This window comes from Nelumbo nucifera, chromosome 1 (genome assembly GCF_055504915.1).
Source record: "Nelumbo nucifera cultivar China Antique chromosome 1, China Antique-T2T, whole genome shotgun sequence".
Lineage (NCBI taxonomy): Eukaryota > Viridiplantae > Streptophyta > Magnoliopsida > Proteales > Nelumbonaceae > Nelumbo > Nelumbo nucifera.
In genome coordinates, this window is record NC_142649.1 from 68750535 (window position 1) to 68762914 (window position 12380).

General features: G+C 40.7%; 1 non-coding gene and 1 pseudogene across 1 annotated transcript; one reads left to right on the top strand and one right to left on the bottom strand.

Moving 5' to 3' along the window:
• Positions 1-338: 338 nt before the first annotated feature.
• LOC104594400 (granule-bound starch synthase 2, chloroplastic/amyloplastic pseudogene) lies at positions 339-9460 on the bottom strand (annotated as a pseudogene).
• On the top strand, positions 4592-4698 carry LOC148803381 (small nucleolar RNA R71). Its single transcript, XR_016081727.1, has one exon. It is a non-coding gene; the product is annotated as a small nucleolar RNA R71 (small nucleolar RNA).
• Positions 9461-12380: the final 2920 nt, after the last annotated feature.

Below are 12380 nucleotides of genomic sequence, written 5' to 3' on the forward strand. Positions count from 1 at the left end.
AATTTTTTTTCTCTCTCTTTCCTCACCCCCAGCTAAAATGCCATTGTCCCTAATGGCATGACTAGAATGATGCAAAGAAGATTTGGGCCAAAGGGACTAATGAGTAGGGTTTTCCTGAGGGGTTCTGTTACAGACACAGAAGCAGTAGACACACTCGTAGACGAGCCTAACCACCGCGGCCGACAGCAGCACGCACGGCAGCCCGCACAGCAGCACGCACCGCCCGATAGCACGCTACTAGTGTTGCTGTCGTGCGGTGCGTGCTGCGCGCTGCCGGGCGGTGCGTGCTGCACGCTGCCAGGTGTTGCGTGTTGCGCGCTGCCGGGCGGTGCGTGCTGCTATCGGTCGTGGTGGTTAGGCTCGCCTACAAGTGTGTCTACTGCTTCTGTGTCTGTAACATTACATCCCTCTTGGACTACGAGCTTGTTCTCAAGCTCGAATTCCGGATATGTGGCTTGGAACTCTGCCAATGGATCAAACGGCTGCACACTATCTCTCAGTCCACCAACAGCATGAACAACAGGGACTGTCCTGTAGCTCCGTGCATAAAGCTGGTTCAGTCCACATGACTCAAATCTAGAAGGCATGAATAGGATGTCTGCACCAACAGTTATTTGATGAGCCATTTTCATAGAGAGACCAACCTAGCCCCTGACTTTGTCATGGTGTTGACTCTCAAAATCTCTGAGAAGTTGTTCCAGGTCAGGTCTCCCAGTGCCCAACATGACTAGTTGCACATCCTGGTCCACCATCCAAGGAATGGACTCAGCAATGAGATCAACACCTTTCTGATGGTCAAGCCTGCCAATGAACCCAATCAGAGGAACATTCTCCCGAAGAGGAAGACCAAGCTCCCTTTGTAGAGTCGCTTTGCATTGATGCTTGCCAGTCTGAAGAGCCTCCATAGAGTAATTGGTGTAGCCATCAGATGTCAGGTAAACATCCAACTGTGGGTTCCATTCTTTTGCATCAATCCCATTCACGATGCCCTTCGGCTTCCAATCACACTCATTATTTGATACAGACCCCAGCCACCTTCTTTGGTTTTTCAGCTCCCAAGCGTAACCATGGCTTACATTGACTACACAATTTGCTGCTTTCAGGCCAGCTGCAAGGATATTGAAGTGTTCCCCACCTCCTGGGTCATGTAGTTTGAAATGATCTATGTAGTTTTGTGGAAGATCCACATAACGAAAATCGCTTAGTGGACCACGACCCTGGTGTGCTATGTTGTGGATCACAAGAACGCACCGAGTAGACTTACAGAAGAGAACCTCAAGAGCAGCCTCCATATCCTGCCCATCCACCTTATATCTCTTGCGCACTCCTATTTCTTGGGCTTCTGCATAGTTACCATACCGTGGTGCCACAACCATAACTCTATGTCCACGCCGAGCCAAAGCCTTTGGTAGAGCCCCAGTAACATCTCCAAGTCCACCTGTCTTCGACCATGGAGCGCATTCTACAGGTACCAATATAATGTTCATGACATTGTCCCCGGCCAAAGGAGGAGACTTTACAGTTTCATCCTCTGTGCGCTGATTACGAAAGAATTGCTCGCAGCGGTACAGCCATCCCAGTGGGTCTCCGCTGCCGCTGTATGAGGGAAACTCCAAACGGCTATACTTGGGAATAACTGCGGCTGTCGGGGCAGCGATCTGCTGTTCGCTGGGTGCCTCTGCCCAGTCCGGATGGCGACTGTTTGTGTTGGCGATTCCCTCAGAACTCCTTTCTTTGTTGGAGAGGAATGCTTCCAGCCGGCGTCGCAGCTCCCGGGCATCTTCCTTGACTTCACAAACCTCCATGCTAGTTTCTACTAGCCTATGTTCAAGTTCGTGGACCTTGGATGATAGCTGCTCCATATTGCCCATGACGTTTGGCTCTGATACCAAATGGTATGGGCCCGGGCGTAGAATCTCGTCACGGGTCGGTCCATGGGGAGAAAGCCCTGCTTTCTCTTGCGCCTTCCCTTGCGTGCAGAACCTATTGTGGAAAACCGATTGGGTGATTTGTCCAAGAGACCACCCGAACTCTCCTTACTCTTCTCTTGACTGGAAACTGAATGCCTTTATTTCAACTCATAGCTCCTTAAATAGGAGATTACAAAAGGGAATTCCTTGTTGGATTCGGTAGGCTAGGGTAATCCAACTCAAACTTAAACTCCTAATGGTAACACAACTCTAACTTAAGAAGATAAGATAAGATAAGATAAGGATAAGGGATGAGGAATGATGTAGCTAGCGGCGAGTTGAAGAGCAGAGCTGTTGTGGTAAGATAAGTGTGGACCCACCCTGATGAGCTGTCGTGTGGGCCCCGCTCTACTACTACTGTCGGGCGGTGTGCGCGTCTCATAGTGCTGCTTCCGTGCGGCCTGTTGCTGCCGTGCGGTGCGTGCTGTTGTCAAGTGCTGCTGCCTAGTGCTGCTACTGTGCGGTGCGTGTTGCGCGCTGCCGGGCTGTGCGGGCTACTGTCGGCCGCGGTGCATGCTGCGCACTGCCGGGCGGTGCGTGCTGCTGTGCGCGCTGTCATGCGTGCTGCTGTCGGCCGCGGTGGTTAGGCTCGCCTACGAGTGTGTCTACTGCTTCTGTGTCTGTAACAGGTTCAAGGTTTGCCACCTGGTCTTGAATCAAGAAAAAAAACTCTAATCCTAAAATTAACTAAAAAAAATTTCGTTGGGTTGCCTCCCAACCAGCGCTAAGTTTAATGTCTTCAACCAGACGCAACTATTCATCTCTCTCATCTAAACTCTCATACTCACTTTCGTTTTCATACCGAATAGGACTAGATTGGGCTATCCAAGCGGTAGATAGGCATTCACGAGATTGTCCACAATGTCCACATTGCCTTCATCTTCTCCTAGGTTTGGATACTTAGAGGCATTAAAAACATTCAATTGGACCTTCTGCTCCCCAAATGAGATGTCCATTTCCCCCGATTTACAGTTGATATTTGCATTAGCCGTTGCTAAAAATGGTCGTCCTAAGATTTTCGGGTTGTGGTTCAATTCTTCGGTTGGGATCATGTCTACGACAACAAAATTTATAGGGAAATAACAATTTTCTATCCTGACAATGACATCCTCGATGACACCTCAAGGAGTCTTGACCGACCGATCAACGAGTTGCAAAATTACTGGGGTAGGTTTCAACTCGCTGACCTTGAACCTTTCATAAATAAGGGACGGAAGTAGGTTCACACTAGCCCCTAGATCGAATAGGGCCCTATCAAAGGTGATTCCATAAATTATACAGCTAATAAGAGGAGCACCCGGGTCTTTCATTTTCCGGGAAAGTTGGATTAGGAGGACCGTACTCACATCTGCTGAGAGCATCACTTTTTGTGGGGTCGATCGTGGCTCCCTTTTTTGGGTGCATAACTCTCTCAGAAACTTTGCATAAGCCGGGACATGTTGAATTGCATCGAGGAGCGGGATGTTAATCTATACTTGTTTGAAAAGTTCCCTGATCTCCTCATTGCGAATCTCTTTCTTTTCCATGATGGTTCGGTTGTGAGTGCAATAGGAAAGGGGACTACAAAATGGTTCACTTTAGTCTCTTTTTCTAATTTTTTTCCCTTTCTTCTTCTTCCCCTCCCCCCCCCCCCCAACTTAGGGTTTTCTGACTCCTTTTCTTCTTCTTTACTTTCTTTCTCACACGGGTATTCCAAAATTCTCCCACTCCTTAAAGTTGTTATAGCTTTAGCATTTTCGAATTGGGGATTCTGAGGAGGTGGTTGAATTTGCTAAGAAAAACCCGGTTGTTGATTCCTAGGGTTTGCAACCGATTGACTTGGTAGTTGTCCCACTGCCCTCCTTGCATTAGCTTCAGCTACCTGTCCTATTTGGCTTTCTAACCTAGCAATGGATTGTTGTTGATTTAGGATCAACTGATGCAGTTGCATATTTTGATCGTCTACTGATCGGGATTGAGGGGGTTATGGGTAGCCCTGATATGGTTGGGCTGATTGACTCCAGGGTACACCTGCTGGAATTGGTTTTGTACTACTGGCCTCTGAAACTATTGGGCCATGGAGTTGGACGGATGCTGATGGGACTGTACATTGGGTTAATGTGTCCTCCAAGAAAAGTTAGGATGGCTTCTCCACCAAGGTTTATAAGTATTAGAATATGGATCATTATTGGGTTGCCTAAACTTGTTCTTGGATAAAAGGTGGAAACTGGGCCACAGTAGGACAGTCATCAACCTGGTGGGCCGGGCTAGCGCAAATGGAACATACTTCGGTATAAGTGGTAGATGGGCCCGATTACTGGGTAAAAGTGAAAAACCGGTCGAGTTTCTGGGCTAGAAGGTCTACCCTATCCAACTTTCTAGAAATGGCATTCACGTCCATTTTTGCCTTAGGCTCTATATTATTTTAGACCTCATAGAGCCCTGTCCTCTTTAAGAGTCCCACCGACCTTTCATAGGAATACAACGGCGCATTATTAATAGAATTCTCACTCAGGGTTTCGAAAAGATTATAAGCTTCATCCTCGCTCTTGCTCATAATTGCCCCCCCCCCCCCCCCCCACACGACGCATCTATCATCTGTCAGGCTTTCATAGAAGGCATGGACAGTTTGCCACTGGGACAGGCCATGGTGTGGACATTTTCTCATTAACTCTTTCATCCTCTCCCAAGCCTCATGAATTTGTTCACCCAGTGTTTGGGCGAATCCTATGATAACTCTCCTCATGGTATTGGTTCTGCTTATAGGACAGAACTTCCTAAGGAATTCTTGTTGCACTTTTGCCCAAGTCCTAATGGATCTCCCTATAGTCCCTAACCAATGCTTGGCCTTATAGTTCAAGGAGAAGGGGAAAAGAGTCAATCTAAGGGCATCATCATTGAAATTTTGAATCCTTATAGTTGAATATATTTCCAGGAACTCATCTATGTGCTTGTATGGGTCCTTGCTTGGGTTCCCATAGAAGGATGGGAGCATCTGGATTGACTCATTGAAATTCTAAATCCTTATAGTTGAATATATTTCCAGGAACTCATCTATGTGCTTGTATGGGTCATCGCTTGGGTTCCCATAGAAGGATGAGAGCATCTGGATTGTACTTGACTTAATTTCGTACTGTAAGGCCTGAGTATCAGGTAACTGAATGCAAGATGAAGAGTTGTATTGTGTTGGAGTGAGGTACTCCTTCAACTTTCTTGGTTGGGCATCATTGATTCCGGTCATTTGATTTCAATGTTAATGATGGAGGTATCTCTCTATTTCAGGTATAGGTTCTATAGTTTCTCTCCTTAGAGATCTCCTTCCCAACATACAACACAAAAGTCCCTTTTCTTCTTATTTGAATTTAAAAGTTTGAGTTTAATTTCAAATGTGGATTTTGCAACTTGAATTCTGAAATTTAAACTCAACTTTTGAAACTCTCTCTCTCTCTCTCTCTCTCTCTCTTTGAAATTTAATTTTTTGAGATTTAAATTCAAACTCAACCTTTGAAATTTAAATTCCTAAAATCTAAATTCAAGTTGGAAAATTTTTTTCTCTTTTTTTAAAGTCAAACAAATCAACCACACGAACTAGGGGCTGACCTAGGGTTTCCTAAACTAGTGGTCCAACCAATGTTAATCCTCTTAGGTTCACTTGGAATTACACCACTTCTTTTGGTTAGCCAGGTAAGAGGTGGGGATGTGAGAGTCTCCCCTTGCTTTTGCAAGGACCTAATTGAGTAACCACAAACCCTGCTTAGGCTTAGCCGTTTAACCTCTTTCCTTAGACACCAACCGCCGGTTATGGAAAATAATTTCAAGCTCTCCTAAAATTCAACACACCTTTCAACCAAATGTGAGGCTTCCCTAAATGATATTTCTATCCAAATTTTAAATTAGGGTTAAGGTGAACCGTACGTGAAGGGAGGTGATTTTTGGGCCAAGGAAGGGTGATGAAATCCCTTCCTTATCTTATTTAGGTTGGATGCCCTTAAATGAATTAACGAAAAAGACAAAATAAACACAACAAAATGCAACTAACTACAATGCATGAACAATTATTTCTAAAATTCAATGCAGCAATATCATAAAAGAATAAAATAAACTATGCAAGAGAAGCAATTAAAATAATAAAAAGAAAGAAAACCTAATGCATTCACAACTAACAAGATAATTTCAGCAATTAAATAAACTTATATGATGCATGATCTAGAATATCAAACCCTAAATAATGGAATGAAAATGCAAGAGAAATATTCAATATTCTTTTTTTTTATTTTTTATACTTTTTTAATTCAAAATTTAAATTTTTGGGAGTTTAAATTCAAATTCAGATTTTGAGATTTAAATTCCTAAACTTTAAATTTAAAATATTTTTAAATTTTTAACTTTTTTTATTTTTTTTCTAAATTTTTTTAAATTCGAAAATTTAAAATTTAAATTTCGAAATTTGAAATTAAAATTCCGATTCAAATTAAAATTTAAATTTAAATTAATATTTGAAATTTAAACTCAAATTAAAAAATTTCAACAATTTCCTATTTAGCAATTAATTATTCAATTAAACAACTAAAAGAAAAAAAAAATTAAATAAAGCAACAAATAATAATTGCAAACAGAAAATAAAACAACAATTAATTGTGCTAAACAGAATTAACATCTACCAAAAATAAATTCTAGCAAACGAATTGCTAATATAAAAATTAAACTGAAAATAAAATGAACAAAAAGAAAATTAGGCAAGAAATAGATAAAATAAAAGAAAAAATACAAATCTAAAAAAAAATTAAACTGAAAATAAAATAAACAAAAGAAAAAATATACTGAATTTTTTTATTTATTTATATTTTTTGTTTTTTAATAAAAGAAAAACACAAATCTAAAAATTAATATGAACAGAAAAATATGCTGGAAAAAATAAAATAAAATAAAATACACGATTTTTTTTTGTTTTTTATTGTTTTCTTATCTGAAATAAAAGAAAAAAAAGAATCTAAAAAATTCAACCGAAAATAAAATAAAATAAAATAAACAAAAGAAAATTATGTTGCAAGAAATAAAATAAACAATTTTTTTTTGTTTTTTTTTTAAATCTGAAATAAAAGAAAAACACAAACCTAATAAAGCAAAAAAATTGAACAAGAAATTAAAATAAAGAAAGAAGAATAGATATAGAAACAAAATGGAAGCAAAATAATACTAAAAAAAATAAAACAGATCTAGAAAAAAATAATTAAAAAATCAAAAATCGTTGTTCTACAAAAAAAAGGAGTTTGAAAATAAAAATAAAAAATCAAAAATAAAATGGAACGACTACACCTGAAATGCAATCCAATTTCTCTTCTCCTCTCTTCCATTCCGCAACGCTCCGATACCCCCCACCTTTCACTATTCCGTCCTACAGAATCAAAGAGAAACAATAATTAAACTGAGATAACAGATCAAGTAATAAAATGAGAAAGAAAAATAATAATGAAACAAATCTGGATAAAGCAAATAATTTTCTCTGTTGCTTCCCTGGCAATGGCGCCAAAAACTTGGTGTGTCCGGAAGCATGTCGTTAAACACTTTGGAACACCAGTTTAAACATTTATAATTTTATTCCAATTCTCAAAAAACTACTAACGCAATAAAGTGATGAGAACGGGTCGTATCCACAGGGAAACGAAGGAAAAATAATTATGTACTTAGATCCGGGAGAAGAGAACACAAGTGGGAGTTGCAAAAATAAAAAATTAATTAATTAAAAATGGAATTCATTAAAACCACATTCGAACAGTACTGAGAATAGCAACTGCATAAAAATAAATAAATAACAAAGACAAATAAATAATAGGAACTAAATAAAAATGTCTGAGAATCCGATCAAAGGTAACAGTCTCCGGATCTCTCATTCGACCCTCGAACTTCTCAACCTAGGCCTTATGTCTTACTTGGCCGAATTCCAGATCTGTAGAAAAGAAAATGAAGATCAAATGGAATGAAAATAAATTGTAGAAAGAAAGAAATGGAACTGGAAACGCAAGAACATATATTAAAACTAAAACTATAGAGACTAGTTGGGATCCGATTCCAGAGGTGGCAGTAGTGGTGTTGGCGAACTACAAGTAGGAGCCCCTCCTCTTCCTCTACCCTTGAACTTTTCAAGATCAGCCTTCCTTCTTACTTAGGTGAATTGACCAACCCCTTCTACAGGGGCCCTGGGACCCTTTTTATAGAGAAGGGTGGACACAACTGGAAATAGGGAGAAAGATGGGGGGCGACATCTGGGATTTAGCAAAGTTAAGGATGCCCTAGGGTTTCTAATGGATGGCTAAGATGGTTTTGGGGTGATCTTATGGCTAAAAATGGAAGGAGAGGGCACCCAATATTAAAGGGAAAAAGCTGACCTTATGTCCATCACAAGAGACTATACTTAAACCGAAACCGATGAGGGTTCTAGCCTTTTTGCCATGACACAATTCACAAGTGCCTTAAAAGAGACTGGTGTTGCGTATGCTTTAATTAACAAGGGACTTGACCTAAAAGGTGTGGAGGCTCTGGAGAAGGTGAGGCCTTTGCTTGATGAATTTAGTGATGTGTTTCCTGAGGACTTACCAGTAGGATTACCACCATTAAGGGATACCCAATATTGCATAGATTAAACACCGGGTGCTAGTCTCACCAACAAGGCCCATTACAGAATGAGTCCCACTGAACATGAGGAGTTGCAAAAGCAAGTAGATGAACTGATTACTAAAGGGTTCATACGAGACAGTATGAGTCCATGCACAGTTCCAGCTTTATTAGTACCCAAAAGGATGGTACTTGGAGGATGTGCATTGACAGCCAGGCAATCAATAAGATAACCGTCAAATACCGATTTCTGATTCCACGCTTGGATGACATGTTGTATCAGTTTTCTAGCCAAGGTGTTCACTAAGTTGGACTTGAAATCAAGCTACCATCAAATTAGAATTCATCCTGGTGATGAGTGGAAGACAACATTCAAGACGCGGGATGGTTTGTATGAATGTTAGTGATGCCATTCGGTTTATCCAATGCACTAAACACATTCATGAGGGTCATGAACCGGGTTTTCAAGCCTTTTCTTGGTCAATGTGTTGTGGTATACTTTGATGATATTTTTATATATAGCACTGATATGAACTCTCATTTGTTGCATCTTTGAGATATACTTATGATTTTGCACAGGGAGCAACTTTTTGCAACCATAAAGAAGTGTATCATTGCCACAGATCGAGTCTTATCCCTTGGGTATGCCATCTCAAGGGAAGGAGTTTCTGTATACCTAGAAAAGGTTTGTGCCATTGTTGAGTGGCTCATCCCCAAAACACTTACTGAAGCATGAAGTTTTCATTGATCTTGGAAGCTTCTACCGGCGATTCATTAGCAACTTCAACACTGTCATGGCACCATACATAGATTGTATGAAGGCGATAACCAATTTTGTGTTCACCACTAAAGCAGAAAGCCTTCATTGAGATTACGGAATGATTGACAGTTGCTCCCATGCTAGCCCTTCCAAACTTCGAGCAACCCTTTGAGGTTGATTGTGATGCGTCTAAGGTTGGAATCGGTATTGTTCTCAGCCAAGGTGGTTGGCCCATAGCCTACTATAGTGAGAAATTGAATGGATTACGCCTCAACTACTCAATTTATGATGTGGTACAAGCGCTTTGGTGTTAGCGACATTATCTCATCTATAAAGAGTTCATTTTATATTTAGATCATGAGGCACTTAAGCATATTGGGGGCCAACATAAGTTGAATGCAAGGCATGCTAAATGGGCAACATACCTCCAAGAATATTTGTTTGTTCGGAAACACAAGTCAAGTGTGCACAATCAAGTTGCGGATGCGCTCAGCCGAAGGAGAGCCATGTTATCAACGTTCTAAGCACAGGTATCGGGGTTTGATACTTTTTGTGAATTAATTTTCATTGACCCTTATTTTTCCGGTATCATAGAGGAGGTGCAAGCAATTAGTAGGATGGACTTTGTGATATATGATGGCTTCCTATTCAAGGGGGTCCACCTATGTATACTTGATTGCTCATGGTGGCTGAAAATCGTCAAAGAGCTTCACAATGAAGGACATTTTGGGTGAGACAAAACAATTTATCTCATCTCAACAAGTTACTTTTGGCCCAAGATTATGAGAGACATCACGAGGTTTGTGGAGCATTGTCACATATGCCAAGTTTCTAACAGAACGGTAACCAATGTTGGATTATACATGCCCCTCCCAGTTCCTAAAGGACCTTGGGTAGATATATGTATGGACTTCGTTCTTGGGTTGCCATGTATCCAGTGACAGGTAGGTTCTATAATGATGGTCGTAGACCGATTTTCAAAAATGGCTCAGTTTGTGGCATGTAGAAAGACAAAGGATGCCTCACTTATTGATGGTTTGATCCTCAAGGAGGTTGTCAAACTCCATGGCTTACCATCTTCGATTACTTTAGATAGAGACTCCAAGTTCATATCACACTTTTGGATAAGTCTATGAAGGCTAATGGGTACCTCATTACAATTCAGTAGTTCATATCATCCTCAAATGGATGGCCAAACAGAAGTAGTCAATAGGAGAAGGCCAATAAGCCCTATGCAAGTTGGGATCATTCCAAGACACATAAAAAGCAGAGATGATGCCACCAGCCCAGCATAGTAAATATTTACCGACATAGCATCGTCACAAAATTTCTATCTTATTTCGTTTTTACCAAGTTGGCACCATCACAAAGTTTCTATCTTGGTTCATTTTTATCAAGTTAGCATTATAGCGAGATTTTGAATTTATGTTCAATTATGACTTTCCTTTTAGGGTTTTTAGTAGGATTCTACTATGGAGTGTTTTCTTAAATTAGGATTGCTCAATTAAGACTTTCTTTTTTAGGAGTTTTACTAGGATTCTATTATGAAATGTTTTCAGATTAGGAATAGGAGCCATAAGGGTGTATGTCTATATAAATAGTAGCTAAGGGAAGGCTAAGATAGATTTGATATGGAATTTTCTCTTAATTATTCAGTGAAGAATTCTTCTTCCTGGTAGTTCAAGTTCTGCTCTTTTCTTTGAAGCTTTTCTCAATGCATTTTGTTTCCATACTATGCCAGTTGGTATCAGAGCTCAAGTTGATCATTCTTTAGATTATGACTCCTAAGAAGAAACCAGTAGCTCACATCATGGAGCAGGAACTCAACAAAAAAACAAAAGAGGAGATGGCGGAGCTGAGAAGACAAGTCTAGGCACTTGCTCAGGAGGTGAAATCACTGCGTTCTCGATCAGAAACAAGGGATAGTGACTCCAACACAAGTAGTGGGCCAGGATTTCACTTGTTATCAATGCAATATCTTGAGGCCTGAGCCCGAGCTTGACTCGACCATCGGGCCTAAATCGTAAGTCTGAGCCTGACCCTAATAAAAGCCAGGCCCGAGGTCGAGCCTGAAGCCCAAGAGATGATACGAGAGAGTTACATTTCTGATCTAGAGATTGCCTATTTTCGGTATAGGAAGGGTCAGCCGTTGACGAACTGGAGAGAGAGAGAGAGAGAGAGCTCGGAGATGGAGTTCAGTGGTTGTTGCTTGTTGGCTTGCCACTGTAGATGTCATTGGCCATTGTTGGGGAGTGTTGGGGACGTCACTACTCTAGAATATGGACCCAAAGCTCGAAGAAATGGGGGCACTTTTGAGTACTAAGAGTCAAAGCTCAGAGTTGGTTGTCGGCTTGTTGTTGTAGATGTCGTTGACCACTGTTGGGGACATTACTACTTTGGACTCTGGTGTATGGACTCAAAATCTCAAAGAAATGGGGACGATGGGAGGCCGCTGAGTACTTGGAGTCAAAGCTCGAAGAGATGCCATCGCCGGCTCTTCGCCTGTAATATAGAAGATAGATAAACTATTGTTGGTCACTACTGTGAAAGGGAAGAAGTTTAGTTTGTTCGAACAAAACAAGGATGAGGAAGAGTGAAAGATTGTTGATTCAAATGAGTTAGGGAACTTAGGGTTAGAAGAAATATATATTATATTTTTAATAATATATATATATTAGTATTTAAATTATTGTCGGGTCGGGCCAGGCTTGGGATGGGCTTTTTTTGTAAAATTCTGAGCTTGGCCCAAAATTAAGTCGGGCTTAGATAATAAGGTCCAAGCCCGGGCCCACGGGCCTAATAATATGTCTAAGCCCGATTGCAGTCGGACCGTCGGGCTACCCGACCCATGATTAGGTCTAGTTCTAGTTTATCTTCACTGTTTCATCTCCTTGAACAACTAACAATGGTTCCAGACCAACTTGCCAAATCTGCAAAAAAGTTGGGCGCATAGCCATTAACTATTTCCAAAGATTAAATCTCACCTATCAAGACAAACATCCACTGGAAAAAACTAGTTGCAATGGTTCTTGCATCTCGTGACAATCTTAATGATAGTA